This window comes from Grammomys surdaster, unplaced genomic scaffold (assembly GCF_004785775.1).
Source record: "Grammomys surdaster isolate TR1022 unplaced genomic scaffold, NIH_TR_1.0 332532, whole genome shotgun sequence".
Lineage (NCBI taxonomy): Eukaryota > Metazoa > Chordata > Mammalia > Rodentia > Muridae > Grammomys > Grammomys surdaster.
Window position 1 is genome coordinate 1 of NW_021627759.1, and position 14,860 is coordinate 14,860.

A 14,860-nucleotide genomic window follows, 5' to 3' on the forward strand; every position below is an offset into this window, starting at 1 on the left:
CCCTCCCTCCCTCCCTCCCTCCCTCCCTCCCTCCCTCTCTCTGCCTCTCTCTCTGTTCTCTCTCTATGTGTGTATATGTATGTGGCACATGTGTACATGAGCATATACAGCTTACAGGACAGTCATAGGTACTGTCCCTCATGCACATCCACATTCGGTTGTTGTTTGTGGTGGCTTGAATAGGCTTGGCACAAGGAGTGGCACTATTAAGAGGTGTGGCCTTGTTGGAGTAGGTATGTTGGAGGAAGTATGTCACTGTGGAGGTGGGCAATGAGATCCTCCTCCTAACCACATGAGAGGCAGTCTGCTCCTAGCAGCCTTTAGATGAAGATATAGAACTCCCAGCTCCTCCTGTACCAAGCCTGGCTGGACACTGCCATGCTCCTGCCTTGATAATAGACTGAATCTCTGAACCTGTAAGCCATCCCCAATTAAATGTTGTCCTTATAAGAATTGTCTCTGGTTCCCTGTTTTACAATCAAGTCATTCCCTGGGACCTGTATGTCTTCATTTCACCTCGGTAGTATTTCCTGAGCCTCTCCCATGGTCTTCCCCATTGCTGAATGCACAGTGTAGTCAAATAACATTTGTGCCTTATCAGCATAGACCAGTAGAAGCAACACGATCTCCAGGTACAGGAGCAAAAGGAGGGGGGGTCTACAACTTGTGCTGATTTCATCTTCATCTTCCCCTGAAACCTTACCCCTTACTGCCCATCCTTCAGGACTCAACAGAAAAACACTTCTAAAGGTAGTATCTTCCAGATTGCATCTTGGTCCTTGGCTCCCCAAGTCCCACCAAATCCAGATGTCCTAGAGCTAGTCCAATAGATTCTATGTCATCTCTCAGCCATCTTTTCCTGAGTTCACCCACTCCATGTGTTCCTTGTCAGAGTGACTTACCCGATCTCTCCTAATCATGGGGTCTATATTCTTCCACTCAGGCTATCTCCTGCTATTATTTTGCACCATCTCACCTCTCACTGAGAGTTCCTTAAATCCTGCCCTCCTATGAGGATCACGACCCAGAAACCACCCTGCCCAAAAACTGTGCCTGCTGTCTTAAGTCTGTATGGTGAGCCTCTACTTGATGACTAGAACAAAGTCCCCATGACAGGTGTGAGTCACTTGTGGCCCTGTGCACACACTGGTAAGCAAACAGTAGCAGAACAGAAAACTTGCAAGGTATAGACTTAAATGTTGGAGGCTGACACTGAAAATGAGGACCCTGGATGACATAGTAGGTACCAAAGCTCTTCCAAGTGATGCTGGGAAGGACGGCCATACTGCCCAGTCACTCTTATTTGTTTAACTGTCTCCCTAAAGGGTACTGAAGTCCTAACCTCCCGTTCTTGTGAATGTGACTGCATTTTGATAATAGGGTCTCTTTACAGATGACCATGTTAAGATGAGGTCATTAAGTCTGTAGCCTTATAAAAAATGGACAAGATTGGGTAGACACACAGGAACTCACACAGAGAGAAAGAATGCCACGTGAAGAGTGGGTCTATGTTGTCCAAAGCCAGGGAAAGACCAGAAGCTAGGAAAAAGGCAGGAACAGGTCCTTCTCTAACGCGTTCAGAGAGCGTGGAGTCCTGTAACACACCTTGATCTCAGAGCCTCCAGAAATGCAGGTCAACTCGTCTTGTTGTAGAAGCCATTCTTATTATGGCGCTTTGTTTTACAGCCGGGCAAAGTAATGCAGCTCCACTCTGCTTTTTATGGAGTCAAAAAAGTTTTATTCTTTTTAAAGTTGTGAGTATGTGTGTTTGCATGCACACATGTGCTTGCTTGTTCCTGTAGGCACAGGTGTGGCGATCACAGGGATAGCCTTGGGTAGTTCTTATCTAGTTCCTTGTTTGAGAGAGGGCCTCTTATTTGCTGCAGAAACACCAGGCTAGCTGGGTCATGAGTGCTTGTGATTCCCCCATCCATAGCTTCTATCTTGGTGTAGAACGCTAGGACTATAGACACACACTAGTGTCTCTGGCTTTCTGTGGGCTCTAGATATCTGAACTCAGGTCCTCCTATTTTCATGGCCTTGCTTTACTTACTCAACTGTCTCTTCTGTCTATAAAGCTCTTTATCAGATCCTCCATCAGCATTCCCATCAGCACCCCACTGGGTCCAGTCGGAACATTCATGTCAGTGACTAGCCCAGGAAAACAGAGTAGGACGACTCCTAAGTAATCTGGAAGCAAAATCAATAGAAGCAGGCAGAGGTGTTGCTCTGCAGTGCATGGGGACTGTGAGTTACATGTGTAGAAATTACAGATAGGACTGCTGCAAGTATCACATCCCTGGTCCAAGTTAGCTGATAAGGACCAGTCAGCAGGCTGCCCTTGTTGGCACCCAGCTATGTGGCAAGCTAGAATGGAAAGCAAGCCTTTACCCACCAAGGGAGTAATCCCCTTTGAAATCACTGTAGGCATCTTGTGACCCATTTAATGTTGTGTTAAATCAGTTGGATTGAGTGGGGTGTATCACCATGGTGGTATTTTGTCACTTTTTTTTTTTTGAGACAGGGTTTCTCTGTGTAGCCCTGGCTGTCCTGGAACTCACTCTGTAGACCAGGCTGGCCTTGAACTCAGAAATCCACCTGCCTCTGCCTCCCAAGTGCTGGGATTAAAGGCGTGCGCCACCACTGCCCAGATTCCAATTTATTTTTTTTTAAAGATCAAAGCTTTAAGGCAGAAGAGGCTATTTGGGTGCTGCTGATGGAAGGAACCATCTTGGAACTAGTTTTATCTGAGGGGTGCAGGAGACGGTTCGAGGCAGCTTGGGGGGCATCTCTGAGCACTGGTTCGTGGAGAGAGAACTTACTAGAAGTGCTTGCTAACAAACAAACACCAGTAGGGTCAGCAACCCTGCTGACTCTGATCTAGTGGAGGCGTGTGTGTGTGTGTGTGTGTGTGTTTTTGTGTGTATATGTGTGTATGTGTGTATGTGTGTGTGTATATGTGTGTGTGTGTGTCCTTTGGCTCCATGTGCCTTTTGGTATTCTTCAAGAGAGAGAGAGGAGGAAGTGATTCCTCATCCCTTGAATGAGGTGGCAGTCATTGTAGCAGAAAGGATTTCTGTTAGGTTGTCACACTGTGAAAAGCTCATATTGAGGAACCACCAAGAACCACTGTGGTCCTGTGTGCTGCTCTGCTTATTGTGAGTGCAGAGTTGGAGCGTGTGTGTGTGTGTGTGTGTGTGTGTGTGTGTGTGTATAAGAGAGAGACAGAGACAGAGAGAAAGAGACAGAGAGAGAGAGAGACAGAGAGACAGAGAGAGACAGAGAGAGAGACAGAGAGACAGAGAGAGACAGAGAGGGGTGGGTCATAGAAGCATGAATGTGAAGGTCATGAAGCCTAAGGCTGGTGTGGGTGACAGACGTGATATAGGCCAGCATGAACCTTAGCCTTTTCCTCGTCTTTAGGCAAGAAAGCTATCCTTGTTAGAGAGAAGATAGCACTTTATAACCCAGGCTGTCCTAGAATTCACTATGTAGCCCAGGCTATCCTAGAACTCACTATGTAATCCAGGCTGGCTTTGAACTTGTAATCCTTCTGTCCCAGTCTCTGAAGTGCTGGTATTTTTAGCATACTCTACCATTCCTAGCTTCCTTTTTCCTTTCCTTCTCTTCCTCTTCCTCCTTTCTTCCCCTCTCCTTCCTTTCCTCTCAAATTTCTTCTTTCTTCTCATCTTCTACTACCAGTTTCCCTTTCCTTCCTCTCTTTGCATACCTTCTCCTATTCCTTCTCTTCTTCCTGTCCTCCCTTTCTCTTCTTTCTCCCCCACCCCTTCACAACTGCAGTGAAGCACACAAGGAAAGCTAGCCTTTGTTAGGTCTTTTCTTCATCTTGGCTCAGATAACGGGGTGCTTCTTCCAAGGCACTCCCCCTTGCACCTTGTTCACACCTCTGGCACGGAGGAAGTAGAACCCAGAACTGAGTAGCAGTTTGGCCCCCTCTGGTACAGCCTCTGCATGTGGGGTGCAAGGCATCTTCAGTTACGTTAATCAAGTCAGACTGCACAGTAGTAAGGGATGCTTTCTGGCTGTGGTCCCATTAAGGCTGACATCTCATTGTGCTATTTTGGGAAACTTTGTTACTATCAAAATCCCGCAAAGCTTAACATCTGCTGAGTGCCTACAAAATAAAAAGAAATGGCCTTAGCTTTACTGGATTGGATTTTTTCTTTTTTTGGCTTCTCTTTCCCCTCGGGCTTCAGCTAATTCTTCCACCATGAAGGTTGACGTCAATGCTGTCACTATTCAAAGGGAACAACTGGGCTTAGTTGGGGACAAAGAGCTTGTGTCAAGCCTTTTCCACCCAGGGTGGGGACAGTCTTTGCCATGGTGCCACGAGGACAGGACATTCAGACCAGTTTCTTTTATGGGACGAGGGAAGTACTCATCTGTCACCTGCTTGCTCCTTTGTCTGCATTAGATTGTCCTGTCCCCTGTGTGCAGAAAGGAGGCCAGGGCCAAAAGTCATCAAAAATGCACCAATCAGAGTTTTCCCTTGACCTCTGCTGAGACACATGAAAAACTATCTAGTGTGGCCAGAGTCAAATGCTCACTCAGGCCTTGGACACTGACTGAGGCTTGGCTGCTGTCCAAAATAGAAGCCCAACCTCTGTCCTCTAGCTTCTTGAGTGGGTGGTGACAAGGTCCCAGTTCCCATGGTATGAAGGAAGGACTCTATTACAGGCAAGATGCCTCCTGCCTGTAATGAGCAGGGTGCCGAAGGATCCTGTGTGGTAGTGCCTTCCGGTCTAATTGACACAAGGGTGGCCATAATGCTAGCTTTGGCTCTAGGCAGTGACTGAACCCCTCCTGCATTTTCTCTAGATTTCTTCACTGAGATTACAGTTTGTAAATACCAACTTCTTACAGAGATGCGATGGTCAGGAGACGGCGCACACAATGAAGCAGAATCAAGACTGTATAGATTTCAATGCTTAGGAAGAAAAAATAATAACCCTTTCTAATGAAGGGAAGAAGAAACCCTCCTGAGACTTCAGCACTTGGGACTAGTCCCTAACATATGTCCTGATGGGGAACAGATAGAATCTCTGCCCTGGGGGCTTTCCAATAGCAGTTTAACAGTGTAGGATGCTTTGTTCCTTAGCTCCTCCTACTCTTCTGGAAGATTCTTACTTGTTCACACTGACCCCTGTAACTTAGGAGTATATTTCCCAGTGGGGCCTCATACTGATTACCTGACATCTACGTAAGTATCCACTCATGCTCAGATTTCTAATATGGATTATATCACAACCTTGTTTACCTTGTTTCCTTTCCACCTGAATTTCCCTCAAAGGTCTTTCTATCACCCTTCTAGGCATCTCCGTGAAAATCCTCAGAGCCAGGTACCCCTCAGTTCCTTTCCCATCATCCACCACTTCTGATCACTCTCAGTGCTTTCCTCAGTGTGACTCTGAAACATTTCCACATGTGTTCCTTCTAACATCCGCTAGGCAAAGACCCCATCTGGTGGCATCTTGGAAACTTCCAGCCACCTGGTGCACTTCCTGTTGTTTTTCTCACCACAGCAACTAGTCTTCTTAAAACAACAGATGGCCATGCTGTGCTATCACACGCAAATACCATGACTCAGAGGAAGTTGTATAACTGAACATTTATCAATGCAAGGAGGTTAGCACCCGTGTTCCTAGCATACGGTGAAGAAGAATTCATGCTGACTATATAAAGCTCTCCCAAGACTCATGATGGTAATTACTTGGGAGAACGTCTTTGTGGTCAGTCCTGCTCAAATAATCTATTTCCTATGATGAACTGACCATACAGTATTTAAATAACCAAGCAACGAAACAGTTGCAAAAAGCTTTGACTTAGTGGGTCATGAGGACGAGGACACCTAAGAGCTGAAAGACAGGCTGTGTCCCACATATCACTGTGGAGCTGGGCACCGTGGAACGTGATCATGAAGACAGACTCATTCTTTCTCCCAAGTTACTGGTCTCCATTTTCTGAATTGTCATTGGAAAATCTCTCTCCTTTTTCCTCTCTCTTCTTACCCATATCCACACCTCTATGTCTGAGATAGAAAACTGCAAGTTGCTATTTTAGTGAGATCTTGTATTTTTTTTCCTGAGGTTGTCTGAATCATTCGATTCTACTACTATTTAAATGTATCATCTTTTGTATCCATAATTATCTCACTGGAGTGATATTTGCACATGTGTGTATGAATATGTGAGGGTGTATGTGTGTGTATATGTGTGAGTATGTGTGTGAGTGTGTGTGTGTATGTGTCAGTGTGTATATGTGAGTGTGTATATATATATGACTGTGTATGTGTGTATATGCATGAGTGTGTATATATGTATATATGTACGAATATATGTGTGTGTGTATGAGTATGTACGTGTGTGTGTGTTGCTGTCACTTGCTGTATTATTGTCTTGAGAGTGAGTTTCCCACAGAACCAGAAGCTCAGTTTCAGCTAAGCTAGCCAGCCAGCTCTCAGGATCTGCCTGTTTCAATCTTCCAAATACTGACTTTGTTCCAGGCGTACCTATGCATGTCTGGAAGTTTATATGGGAACAGGATATTTGAACTTAGGTTTTCATGCTTTCAGAGCAAAGACCCTTACCCACTGAAGTCAGGTTGTAGACAGATGAGTGAACATACACTATTTATTGCTCAATACATATAGGGTTGACTTACAGAAAGCACTGAGTTGTTAATAATCACCTGTGTAAAGTCTAGTATACACCCAGGGCAGCTGGGAATCACTGTAGTAGGATGGAAGGCAAAGAAACTACTGAGCCCAAAGCTTGTTCCTTAGTTGAAGAATGACACATGCTCTCTAGCCCATCCTGGTACTCTCTCAGTATCTGGAACAGCTTAAGTTTCTGAAGTCCTTTAGGAGATGATGATGATGATGATAGAGGTGATGGTGATGGTGGTGGAGGAGGAGGAGAAGGAGGAGGATGAGGAAGAGAAGATGGAGACTGGAGGAGCAGCTAATGCTACACTGTGACCAAAGCATCATGTAAATTCTGTGTGTATTCCCACACCTATGATGAGGGCCCCTCTCTACTGTCTCTGTCTGTGGTAACCAACATACCCATGAATGTTCCTTTACACTTTGATCACTGTTCTATCTTTTCAATCCAGCTGAACACCATTTAGAGCAGCTGTCTGCGTTGCTTATTGTATGTCCTGTGAAACCTGGCATGCTCCTTAAATTCAGTGAAATCTGTGTGATAGAGCACTTCCTAAACTCTAGGTACACAGCTAAGTCTCCCAGTGTATTATAGAATGAAGTAAATGCTTATTGTACAGTTCTGTGATGTGGGTTTCGTCATGACTGGTGGGGCAGAAGGATAAACAACTTGCTTCAGATCATACAGCACGTAAAAGATTCAGTCTAGACTCAAACTCACACCTTGAGTTGCAGGCATTATCCTAAAAGCAAGAAGAGAGACCGACTTCACGGTAGATATTCTTTACAGCTAAAAAAGACCAAGTACGAAAAGCAGAGGATATTGAACACTGAAAATCACAGCCATTTAGTGGCTGCCTATTTGCTAGATTTAGAATGTTTTTCAAACATGTACTTATTATTTATTTATTTATTTAGTGTGGATCTGTGAACGTGCATGCATGTACCAGAGTGTGTGGATGTCAGAGGACAACTTTCAGAAGTCAGTTCTCTCCTTCCCCCAAGTGGGGCCTGGGGAATTGAACTTAAGCCATCTGGCTTGGCAGCAAGTACTGTTTCCTGCTAAGCCCTCTCACTGGCCCAGTTCACAAGATAACCTGAGAGCAGAGACAGAACATACTTTTAAGGATGGTAAGGAAGACTGGAATTAAAGAGGCATTTCAAAGAATTCCAGTTGTCTGTAAAGGTTTTTCTCTGATTCCATGCTGTTTGCATACGTTTATACTCAAACGTTGGTCAGCTCCAGTCCAGGCTGGTTACCACAGTGTCACTGTCACTGTCACTGTCATATTCCTTCCCGTGCATAGGTGAGGGGTCTGAGTGGTGCAGGGGTAGATGTAATATGATTACATCTCACTTGGATTTCTAGTATCCTCCCTCTCTGTCCTGCTTCTGAAGAGGTTGAAAGAGAGAAAGACCTGGGAGAGGATGAATTCCCAGATTTATCACAGAAGCAATTCTCCTCTTCCATGGGTCTTTCCTTCCCACCGCATCATGGTGGCCATTTATCTTCAGTCCCTCTTAGACCTGTAGGACCTGTAGGAGGAGCTAAGGTGGGAGGAGTAAGGAGAGGAAGAGGAAAAGGAAGAGGAGGAGTTAGAGGGAGAGATGTAGGAGCGATGGAGGCAGTGTTCACCGTGTCTGTAGCAGTCAAAGGTAGTTGGTATATCTAAGTTGGGTATTGGGTTACACTTCTGATTATATGGCATCTTGTTACTGATCATTACCAAATATATAAGCCTTTGATTAATGTTTAAGGATTAGAGTCTCATTCTCTTACTGGGCCCGCATGGATGGCAGAATGGTCTGGGCAATGCCCAGCCTTGCGGAGACAGCGTGGAAGATTAGCAGAGCCATCTCTCATGCTGGCATCTCGTGAGTGGCAGGGCTGGGGTTTCTTTCTGGCCATTTCTAGCTGTGGTGTGCACATGGCCTCCGGCCGAGAAACATGGCGGCTGAGCTAGGCAGAGCCGCCGCAGCTTAGATAGTTGGTTTAATCCAGAGGCTGATTTTAAATAATTATTACAACAAGGACCCAGGTAACTTCACAGAATGTATTGGTAGACTGAAGGCCTGAATTCATGGTACAAGGACAGAGGGAGAAAAGGATGGACAAAATAAGACATATGGGGATTGTATGTTGCTGCTCTGCGGAATTGAGATCCATCCGGGACCTTGTTGAGGAGGAAGACCTTTCCACAGGTGTGACTCCCCTCTTGAGAGAAAACTCTTGGAGAGGAACCAGTAGCTGCTGACTGCCTGTTGGAGGATCAGAGCTCTGCATCCCCTGTGTGTGTGGAGCCATGGCTGGAGAGCATACTGACTGGGGAATGCTGGCTGTTGCTTGTACAGTTCACGCCAGTGCTCAGAGCATACCCATCTTGGAACATGAGGTGAATCTTCATGCAGGATTCACACCCTACACCCAAAGTATGGGTGCCAATTTATATTTGTAAGAGAATTCTCCTTACCTCTGACTCAGAGCCTGAAATAAATATGTCTTCCTTGTGAGTTACATTAATTAGTGAGAGATATTTTCCACTTGAAGGGAGGCTCTGTGCTGAGCAGTGACTGGAGCCAAGCTTCTTTTACGATGACATGTTTTGATAGAGTAGAAATCGTGGGGGTTGGGGGAGAGGGTATCTAAATATAGCAGACACGGGCAACTTGAAACTGAAGCGCCATTTAAAACTCTCCTCCGCTGTTAACTAAAATTGATCTCGCTATGCAGAGCTAAAAATAGCAGGAGGGGAGAAGAGAATAGACAATGTTTTCAGATCTCCCTGTGGGCATTCTCAGTGGCAGTGAGCATGACCTTCTGTGCCCTCCAGAGAGCAGAACAAAGGCTGGCACTTCGCATCTGCTCAGATCAGCACCCCCTTTAGTTGGTTGACAGTCTATCTGCCATTTATGCCTGCTGCTGTGGACACACTGGTTTTGCTAGGCTGGGATTTTATTTTTTTCTTTCTTTCCTATTACATTATCGAAAGAATATAGCCCCATACAGCTTCTCAAATTCAGAGTAGCAGATACCATAAAACAAATAGAAACAAAAGAATTTTCTCTCAGTCCCAGGTCAGAAGCCTTGGGATCGGTGTTAAACAAAGCACAGGAAGGCCCCATTTCTTAGAGACTGTAAACACCCCATGAACAGAGCAGAAGGGAGCAAATTCTGTGCTCCAGGCCCCAAATAGTCATTTTAGTAAAGCAGGGATGTAGCCCCTACCTCTGAAAAAAAAAAGGCCTGGGGTATATGCAATTGATGTTGGTTAATTCAGAAACCCACAACTGAGCCGGGTGGTGGTAGCACATGCCTTTAATCCCAGCACTTGGGAGGCAGAGGCAGGCAGATTTCTGAGTTCAAGGCCGGCCTGGTCTACAGAGTGAGTTCCAGGACAGCCCGGGCTATACAGAGAAATCCTGTTTTGAAAAAACAAAACAAAAAGAAAAAGAAAAGAAAAAAAGAAAAGAAAGAAAAAGAAAAAAAGAAACCCACAACTGATCAAAGTCTAGAGAATAAATGCCTGTGGAGTGTTTAGCCACAAGGGACATCTATTCATATCACCTTTTCCAAGATTGGGTATCCCTGGGAAAAAAGGGATAGAAAGACTGTAAGAGCTGGAGGTGGGGGGTGGGGGAGCAGTGTCTTCTGGGCATGCTCTATGACCTCTGTCCTCATGAACTCACAGGAGCTGTAGCTGCCTGAACCAGACCTTCAAAGATCAAGGCAGACACTCTTCTGGTATCCAGAGGGAAGGGGAGCATGAACATCCAACCCCAATAGGCAGGCGTGAACACTGGGTGGCTTCTGGGAAAGGGCGGATCTATCTTCTTTAAAGGCATGGGCCCTGGTAGCTTGACTCTACTGCAGAGGATAGACTCATACCCATGAGAGTAAAAATAGCACAAAATTGAACTCTGAGGGTAATTTTTTTTAAAAAAGGACACAAAGTTGGAAATAGGTTGGGGAGGTAGTGAGTAGATCTGAAAAGGGTTATGGGAGAGGAATGCAGGGGGTAAATATGATCAAAATACTTTGTATGAAATTCTCAAATAATTTATAGAAATATTTTGTTTTTAAAAACCAGAATTCAGGTAACTACCCTTTAACACAGAATGAGTTATACTTTGTCACTGAAATGGTTCTACCAAAGGATTAAAGAAATGAACATTATAAAATCATTTTTAATGGCAATTCTGGAAGTCCTTTTGTTATTGCTAACATTAATTAACTGCTGTCTGACTCAGTCTGGCTAAACCCACAGAAAGCAACAATTTGCTGCTGAAGATACCATCTGTAAGGAGGCTAACATCTGAGACATCCATTTATTTAGGTATTTAGCCATCCAATATTTATTGACCATCTACTATGTGCCAGGTGCTAGCAGGAATGGAGAATGCTAACATGGATAAAGCATACACATTCCTTTTGAAAAGCAGGGAAGGGCCAAAGCTGAACAACAGAAAAATGTCTACAGGAGAAGGGAGTATTTTTGTAAAGTGCCACATGGAAGACAAAGATAAATTTTCTGTGGTAGTGTGCTGGGGTAATTCAGTGTGTAGAGTTGTGCCTGAAATAGCCTCTTCTGTAGCTTGGCGGTCCACCATAAGCTCATATATTAGAGCCCCACTTCCTAACTGTAGCAGCGTGGGGATGCATTTGGGTCATGATGGCTGAGTGCCAATGAATGGATTAATGTCAGTCTCATATTCATGAAGCTTAGTTACCACAAGAGTGGGTTGTTGTAGAGCATGTTCCAAACCCATATCCTCTGTGGAGTCTTTGTTTTAAAGATGGGATATGTATCTATCTATCTATCTATCTATCTATCTATCTATCTATCTATCTATCTATCTATCATCTATCTATCTATCTATCTATCATCTATCTACTATCTATCTATCTATCATCTATCTATCTATCTATCTATCTATCTATCTATCTATCTATCTGAAGGAATACAGGCCAAGAACTTGCTATTAGACTAGGCTGTCTCAAACTCACAGAGATCCACCTGCTTCTGCCTTCCAAACTCTAGTAATAGAGATGTATTCTTCCACCCCCGGCTGCCTCATGTCCTCTGGATGACATATGAATGAGCAGCTGCTCGCATTATGTTCCTGGGCTTCCTAGCCTTCAGAACTACTAGCCCAAACACACCTCTCTCTTTTAATAAATCATTAAGAATCATTAAGTCTCTTTAAGCACCAGAAAAGTGATGATGCTGTTTGTTATATGACCTCTGTGATGTTTTCAGCCCCACTACTGGAGACAAGTTCTTTATCCACATGAGATATGGAAGCAAAGAGAAACAGCGTCAAACTGTGGATAAGGAATGCAGATAAGCGTGTCAAAATAACAACAACAAAACCCAAAATCCATCCAGGTTGCAGATGTTCCAAAGACACAGACCTAGTTGTTCTTGCAAAAGAGGAAACCCTAGATGTTGGTGACCTTGGTGTTTGCTATTGCATGTGGCAGTGAACTGGTCCATCTTTGTGCACCCCACACACTGGGTCAGGCTTTCTGAAAGACTGGTGTGCTGTTCAAGATCACCATCAACTCAGGGTTAGAGCAGAAGTTACCCTGTGTCCGAGCAGAACAGGCCTAAAAGTTGGCAATACTCCAGAACAGAAAACCATCTGGCCAAGGGGTGGAGCTTCATTCCCTGCCTGGAATCAGAAGAGACAACTATCCAGGGGCATTACCCTGAGAAAATCCATCTGTCTTACCATTAGCTCAGTCCCCTAGTCTATCATGCAGATGACAATAGCTCTAGGGCACTCACAAAATGGTACAAGGTACATTTATGTGAGGTAAGGAGCTGAAGGCCATAGGTTAGCCTGCATTTGAATACTGTCAATCACCTGTGCTCAACATTCCCAGGAGCCACCCTCCTTCTCTGACTGTCTGAGGTCATTTCCTCTCTGCCTCCTTTGTGACAGGCTCTACACTATTTCTGCTAGGGCCTAATCTGTCCTATGTACCCCTTCCTTCTATCATTTAGGTCAGGCCCATCCCTGATAGTGACTGAGGAAGGCTGAGGCTAGCCCCCAGCTCCTCTCTGGTCTACTCTCTATTGACACTGACTCCAAATGAAAGTTTATATCCTTGATCAAAAAAAACAACAAAAGGACTAGATTTTACTGGTTTACTAGCTCTCAGTAGGCAGAGCACAGGTCAGCTGAGCTGCGATCCCAGCACATTGTATACCAAGGAGCCACTTTGGTAAAGAGCAAAGACCAGGCTAGAATATGGCTCCCAGGTGACGAAGGGCTTGCTGTGTAAATATTAGCACCTACTGTCCACAGCCCATGTAGGCATAATGGTACACACTTATACACCCAGTGCTGAGGAGGGAGAGACAGCTAGCTGTGTTCCCAAAAATCTCTGGTCAGTCAGCTTAGTTACTTATCGAGTTCCAGGCCATGTAAGATCCTGTCCTAACAAACAAACAAAGTAGATGATGCCTGAAGAATGGTATGAGAATTTGACCTCTAGCCTATATTCAGATATACATATATGGACATGTGAGCACATGTACACATGTGCACACATAAACACATGCACACACACACACACACACTTACAGTGAAGGATGATTAGCAAAGCTTTGTAATTACCTGGCAGTGTTCTTAGTAATTGATGTTCTCACCCTGGCACCCCAATCTCCACTCCTGTAAAATGTAACTCAGTCTGCCAAGGTCTTGATAATTCTAAAGGAAATTCTATGTGCTGATATCCAGAACAACTATCTACCTGTTCATAGCCGAGTCAAGCTGGCAGCCAGCAGGGTCCTCTTGGCTTTAGAGACTTCTTGTCTCTGTGACGGGTAATGGTCTTGTAAGGCTCGATTTAAGAAAATGTGTCTTTGTACATGTCACCATGCTACTGCCCTCCAGAGTCATGGCCCTCCTTGAATGGAGACTGTAGATTTGGGACTCCAGAAAGTGAACCAGGCACTCATAAATGCCATCACCTCCCTCACCAGCCTATCCTGCACACCAACTGCTTCCCACCGTGGCTCTCTGAAGGCGAAACCATGGTCATTTCTAAGGCCCCAGAAACCAAGTGGCTTGTGGGTCTACCAGAAGAAACTTTCTTCTGGGGCTGGCTCCATATTGAACAGACAGCTATTCCCTCAGAGAGAATGATAATTAATCAAATCAGACTCCATCTTTACTGAACACGGGAGGGTGACTACTTCTCCTTGGGAATTTTCTGGTTTTGACACAGAAGTCCTGCATCCCAGGAATCTTTCCTTCGTTGGCAAACCAGGACCATTGCTCACTCTAATTCCCATGGTTGACAACGTATGGTGCATATGAGAATCAGGTTTCTAGGATGGGTGACTGAATCAAACACTTCCCTGGCTGTGTAATATATACTGGGAAGACTGTACTAAAAGTTCATTATTCTTAGAATTTAGCATCTAGAGTACCAGCAGCTCTTAAACTCACCTGTAGGTTAGAATCAGTGGAGATTTCTAAACTTTACCTCTCTTAGGGTGGATTCAGGCTATTGGGATTGTTTTCTTAAAGTCCTGTGTTGCTCTAGAAGAGCCACTAGCACAAAGAACTGACTTAGGGGCCGCTGTTCATCCCTCCTTTCTACAGTGCTGATTTTTGTCCCTTCCATTCTATTCATTTCCTCTTTCTGTAGAAGACAAGGAAAAGTAATTTGAAGTACAAAGGAGCTTCGTCAACTGAAATCAGAGATGGTATCACTGTTGGGTATGAAATCCGTAATAACACTAGAGAAGTACATATAGAGATCCCAACAAGAATGCTCATGCTTTGATTATAATACAAAATTTTGGAAAGAATCCAAACATCCTCCACAGAAGAGCAGAAAAGTATGGCAGTAAATGCCTGTAACTAGAATGAACAATTAAGCTACAGCATATCAACACTGGAACAACATGACTGCATACATAGATATATATGTATACACGTAAGCACATACATACGTACAGTCACACACACACACTTTCATTGACTTCTTGCAGGGCTTGGAAGTCTTCATTTTTGTAAGAAGGATGTCACATATTAGAGGATTCCAGGATGCACACTCATATCTGTGGCAGCAATAAAACTGTCAAGATGGCAAGGTAGCCTCTTGCCAGATGAGAGAGAATCTTCCTCTGCATATCTCAGGATATACAGGGAAATCCCAAC